Genomic DNA, 6,583 nt, shown 5'->3' with positions numbered 1-6,583 from the left:
AAGCTCACAATTTTTAAATGCTGGATCCATTTTTTAAAAATATTCTGCTAGCCAGACAAAATCTAGGTGTGCCTAGTTTGCAGCCTTTGGGTTAGAATCTGGAGGGAAGACTGGCATCTTTAACATTTAAAAGTTTCTCAGTGATGCATAAAAATATATAGAAAAAACACCTAGAGTTTCTAGCTCCTGCAGCTGATTACAGATTTCCCCATTAAGAGATCCCCATGTTAGGAACCAAATTATTAGTTATGCTTTTTAAAAAAAAAATTACCAGTTTACATAATTAATCAGGATGCATTTTAAGTTCTAACATTTTTTGTTTATTGTGTAATGCATCACTTGCAAATAACAAGGAAATATCCTTTTGTTTTCAGTGATGCATGAGTGGAACTAATGTTAGTTGGCAGTATTTGATTGTAAGAAATCAATAAAGTAATTGTATTTTTTTTTTTTAAAGAGATCCCTATGTTGTTCCAACTCCCTGGCACAATCCCCAGATAACTCCCAGAGCCATTCCAAACCTGCCCAAAGGGAAGGTATGGATCGCCTTGTTCAACCTATTTTATGGTTGAGAAACCTCAGGCCTGGAGAAGAAAGAGTAGCAGTCACAGTGTCTTTCCTCTTAAGGAGTTTAAAACAGAAGCATATTTCTTTCCAGTTACCATTTTGGCTTTCCCCCGTCCTACCTTATTTCCTGCCGGGCTGTGCCCTTCCAGGGTCAGCAGTGATTTCCCAGTACCCGCTTTGCAAGGATCCTTTCTGACTCACAAAACCAATTGGTACAAGGACGTAAGGTCTCCTATCACACCTTCCAGCATTAACAGCAGTAGTCCTGGCTGGCACAGCTCAATTACTGTTTGTTGAGGGAACGAATACTTTCAGAGCAGTTGAGGCATTATCTTCAGATTTTCGCCAGCTGAGCACTGGTTAGAAGTGACTGGCACAGCAACACGTGGTGAGACCTAGGCTGAATGTCTTGTTAGTGTGGTTTTTTTCTTTTTTACATCTTTATTGGAGTATAATTGCTTTACAATGGTGTGTTAGTTTCTGCTTTATAACAAAGTGAATCAGTTATACATATACATCTGTTCCCATATCTCTTCCCTCTTGCGTCTCCCTCCCTCCACCCTCCCTATCCCACCCCTCTAGGTGGTCACAAAGCACCGAGCTGATCTCCCTGTGCTATGTGACTGCTTCCCACTAGCTATCTATTTTATGTTTGGTAGTGTATATATGTCCATGCCACTCTCTCACTTTGTCACAGCTTACCCTTCCCCCTCCCCATATCCTCAAGTCCATTCTCTAGTAGGTCTGTGTCTTTATTCCTGTCTTACCCCTAGGTTCTTCATGACCTTTTTTTTCTCTTATATTCCATATATATTGTTAGCATACAGTATTTGTCTTTCTCTTTCTGACTTACTTCACTCTGTATGACAGACTCTAGGTCTATCCACCTCATTACAAATAGCTCAATTTCGTTAGTGTGGTTTTATCTCACTTTATGCTAGGCAAGCTCCCAGTGACCTGACACACTTTTATTCTCTTCTTTGACTCTGCTTTCTACCATTAGCATCTTCTAGTGCTGGCCTCAAAGCAATTTCCCCTGCTCTGACAAGAGGAGCTCAGAGTGAACTTTTCTTTTGTTCTTATTCCTCACAATCCACTTTGAGACCAGGCTGAAGTTGCCAAGGACTTCAAATGCCTGTGCCTCTGCCAGTGTGATTCAGAGGGATTAGCGCGTCCCACTCCGCACACTCTCCCTCTGCAATGTTCGTCTCTTTCTCTAAACTGCTGTCCCCTGCAGTCTGCTCCTTTGTCTGAGAAATACATTTTCTCTTATTATCCCCTTGTTCCCTGCCTCTTTCTGATGACTTCGGAACAAAATCAGGATGTGGCTATTAATGGTCTTCTTTCTTAACAGCCCAGAGTCACTTCCTTTTATTTAGTCCATTTTCTCTGCCCTCCCGAACACAACATAATCATCTCTGCTTCAAAGAAAAGTTTCGGGCTTCTCTGGTGGCGCAGTGGTTGAGAGTCCGCCTGCCGATGCAGGGGACACGGGTTCGTGCCCCGGTCCGGGAAGATCCCACATGCCACGGAGCGGCTGGCCCCGTGAGCCACGGCCACTGGGCCTGCGCGTCCGGAGCCTGTGCTCCACAATGGGAGAGGCCACCACAGTGAGAGGCCCGCATACTGCAAAAAAAAAAAAAAAAAAAAAAAAGCTTCATAACCATTTCATAACTACTCTTTATCGTTGCTATCAATAAGGCATATGAGAGAGGAGATAAAAGTAAGGGAAGAGAAGCCAAAAGGTGAGGGGTTGAGGGAATCTCCAAAACTGAAACACGGGACAAGCATCTTCGGGATGCTTCTTTCATGAAGAAATTAGGTGAGATTAGCCCTGAAGACTGAACGTTACAAGCCCAGTGGTCTGGTGAAGTTTTCCTCTAATTTTTATGGATGGAATGGGAAGATGGTCTCCCTTCGGAGGATCTGATTTCCTTCCAGATGGTTAAAGTACTGCTCAGAACCATCCCAGGATCATTTATGTTGGTCATAAATCCTTTCATAGAATTCAATTACATAATAGATATAAGTGTTTTTCAAATCACACCTCCCAAAAGCTAAAATATTTACCCACATTTTCCAGCATTTTCCATTCCCTACTCATTTATTTTTATTTTCATTTAACAAACTTATAGAACATTTTCATGACACTTCTTTGTATCATTCCCCATGATGCCAGCTGAAGAAAATACAAACTATGTAAATATATTCAGTCCCCCACATAGTAATTACACATCAAAAGAGAAGAGAATGACAGAGCATGTTCAATTTTTTCTTTTTTTACCCTGTATCTGATTTTGGTTAGACTCCAATTCATGTTGTCTGAGTAGAAAAGTCGCTTCCAGTCATGTGAAAAAAGTCATTTCAACTTCACTTTTCGACTTGAACATTCAGCTATTACCACAAATCCAACATGTCAGAATCTAGATTTATTGTCTATGTTCCTTCAATCAAACTAGTTCTCCACTTCAACTTCCTTGCCTCTGTCAATGGCACCTGTCTTCTAGTCAATCCAGCTGGGAAACTTACTCCTTGGATGAATGGTACAATTCATAAAAGGGATGGGGATAAGATATTTTAAGGGAGAGAGCAACAGGCTTGATGGCTAGTTCAGAGGATGCAGTTAAGTCATGATTCAAGGAAGATTACCACCTGTTCTGCCCTCATCCCCTTCTTGTCTGATCCCACTCCTCTCTTTCTCTTTTAGTTTTACCATTCACTGCTACTAGGCTAAGCTGTCATAAATGTTACCTTCACTGGGACACTCCCTGACTAAAAACCTTCCATGGCTGTCCAATGCCATATAGATCAGCACTAAGCTGGCTGCATGAATGTCTAGCCCTGTCACAATCTGATGCTACCCAGTTGCCATGGACTTCTCTCCCCTCTTCCTCCCGCAAAAACAAACAAAGTCTGAAGCCCAGTGTTTCCCAGTTTCACGCCTTGAACTCTCTAAATTGAGAGCATCTACTCTCCTTCAGGAACAAAGGCCAGAGGTAGGTGGAAGCCTAGGCCAAAGTTCCTTGTGTGATCACCTCTCCTGGTTGCCCTCTGGGCCAGCCCCATAATTACTGCCTGTTATTCTAGGACTGGTAAGTCAGATTGACTTAGCAACTGTTTTCTTTTCCGTTTTTGGGTCCAGAAATCTGCAGCTGCATTTTAATGATGAGAGGACTGAAGAGTCACCCAGAGATGGTAATTTTGTTTTGGTCAAAGTCTCATACATTTACATATAAATGAAAAACCAAAGGACATTTAAATTGTAGAAGTGGGGGGAGGAAATTAGCTTTTCTCCTTATCAAAAAAGGATTCTTTGGTGACACAGAGAATATAATAATTTATCAACCCCCTCATTTTATACACAGAGGTAGAACTGTGGCCCAGATAGAATATGACTAACCCAAGGTCCAACAGGAAATGGGAGGCAAGGCTGGAACAGGAGTTTAAGAGTTTAGGTTTCCTTTCTCAGGTCTTCTCTCTGTCCCTATCTCTTGTTCTGCCTCATGCAGGATCAGTACTCGTAAGCAGCTCCTACGTCATATACTGGGTGCTTGTGATAGTTAATTTTATGTGTCAGCTTGACTGGGTAAGTGATGCCCAGGTAGCTGGTAAGACATTATTTCTGAGTGTGTCTGTGAGGATGTTTCAGGAAAGATTAGCATTCGAATCCACAGACTGAATAAAGAAGATCTCTCTCACCAGTGCAGTGGGCATCATCCAGTTTCTTGAGGGCCTGAATAGAACAAAAAGGCAGAGGAAGGCTGAATTAGCTCTCTTGCTTGAGCTGGGACATCCACCTTCTCCTGTTCCTCTGGATATCGATGTTCCTGATTCTTGGCCTTTTGGACTCAGGCTGGAACTTACACCATTTGCTCCCCTGGTTCTCAGGACCTTGGGTTTGGACTGGAACTACACCACCAGCTTCTCTGGGCCACCAGCTTGTGGATGGATGGCAGATCAGATTGTAGGACTTCTTGACCTACATAATCATGTGAGCCAATTCCTATAATAAATCTCTCCTATCTGTCTTTTATCTATCCATCTATCTATCTATCTATCTATCTATCTATCTATCTATCATCTCTCTATCTCCTTTTGGTTCTGTTTCTCTGGAGAACTCTGACAGGCATGATTTTACCACTCTGGCAGTGGCTGTAGCCTCCCCAGCTGTTGGGATAATAGTGATTCTTGAACGCAAAGGTCATTCTGTTTGTAGATACATTTTTAAAAGTCTACATTGACCTCATTATGACTGTGGGTACCATGTTGGGTTGGCAAAGATGTCACAAGCCTAGTTCAGAAAGATCATGTAGACCAAGCTTTTCCCAATGTATTACATTATGCCATTTATAAGCCCTTCTCTGGCCTATGCCCTTCCCATAATTGTAAAGGGCCCCACTGCTTTTTATGAATTTTGTGTCAGGAGAGGGGAAGGAGTGAGCAATGGTGTTTATCATCCAGGGCCTCATCAGGTGACCATATCTTTTTCTCATGGGTCCTTGATGATCTATGGAATTTGGTCCAGCTAAATCAATACATAAAAACAAATCTTGAGGGACTTCCCCATAATTTGGCACTAGGGACATTGTTCAGTCATATATATCCTCACCATCCTGATTCTTCCAATACCTAGCATTAGTTCATTCAGTCAGTCAAGAAAAAACTTATCCAGTTCCAGCTAAGTGTCAGGCACTCTCTACACTTGGGGTTCAATGACAAACACCCCACAGAGAGCACCTACCTTCTTGGAATTTATAGACCAGGAGCAAACTCAAAATTACATACATTCTACAGAGTTAGAAAACTTCACTTTGCTCAATAATCTATTAAATCATATCCCAACCACGAAAGAAGACTATGAAACTGTCCTAAGAAATGAGAGAATGTAGAAGATCACCAGATGATAATACCTATAGAAAAAGAAAATACAAATGTTAAAGAGTTTTCTACTATTCGTTAATGAAGAAATAGAACCGCGGGCCAAATTAGTGAGCTGAGTTTGCCTGGGCTGGCTCACACTAATTCAATTTGAGTGTTCTTCATTTTAAGGCTCCCAACAAATCTACAATCCCTCAGAAAAGTATAATTGTTCCCATTTATATTTGAAAAAACAGGCTGGAACAATCAAATAACTACTTACAATTATGTACCTTGATTCCAGGAATATCTAGCTCTGGAGCCTACACTATAATTTCAACCTCACCCCCTTCTCACTCACTGGCACCTGGGGTCCAGGGTAGGGCACTGCAATGGATATATAGCCTGCCTTCTTTTAATAAATGTATTTCTACAGAGACATGTCACTGATTTTTTTTAAACAGAATTTTGAAAGAAGTGATCTAATATTGATGTCTAGAAGATCCTCATGGGAGTAGAGACCTTTCCTAATGACCCAACAATTATTCAAAACCTTTTTGGAGCAACATTTGGAAACAGAGTTTGGGAAAGGAGTTCAGACTCAAAAGCACACCCAGCTGAGTGTTCTTAATGAGAGCATTGTATATGTACTTTATATTTTAGAAAATAACAAAAGGTCATTTGAATCCATGTCTCATGAGAAGGTCAAGCTAAGTAATTCTGGTTATGATTTTTTTTTAAAGGGTGTGGGTGTATGGGTCAGAGTAGCTGCAAAGTAAACGACTACTGGTTTTCTCATGTGATTTTTGAAGTCAGTAAAAGGATCCTAGCTAGAAAGCCACATTTGGAGTGTTCATCCAGAAAACAAAAAATTAAAGAAGTTGCCATTTCATACTATTAACCTGTTTGGATGCCTGATAATATTTGTTGATGGATGGTCTATTCATTCAACATGTATTGCCTGCTTATATGTCCCACAGTTGCTGGATGGTGGAGATTGAAAGGTGAAAATGTCAGGGGTTTTGCTTTTGAAATCACAGCTCAGTGGAGAAAATAAACATTTTACTGTGCAAAACAGCACAGTAACCACATTGCTGGTGAGATATACAAAGTATAATACCATGGTATGAAAGTTTTACTCACCATGTTTTTTTAACCA

The sequence above is a fragment of the Mesoplodon mirus genome (assembly GCF_964341445.2).
Source record: "Mesoplodon mirus genome assembly, chromosome: 6".
In the NCBI taxonomy this organism is placed as follows: Eukaryota; Metazoa; Chordata; class Mammalia; order Artiodactyla; family Ziphiidae; genus Mesoplodon; species Mesoplodon mirus.
The sequence above is the reverse complement of the archived record's forward strand: the minus strand, read 5'-3'. Positions refer to the sequence as shown.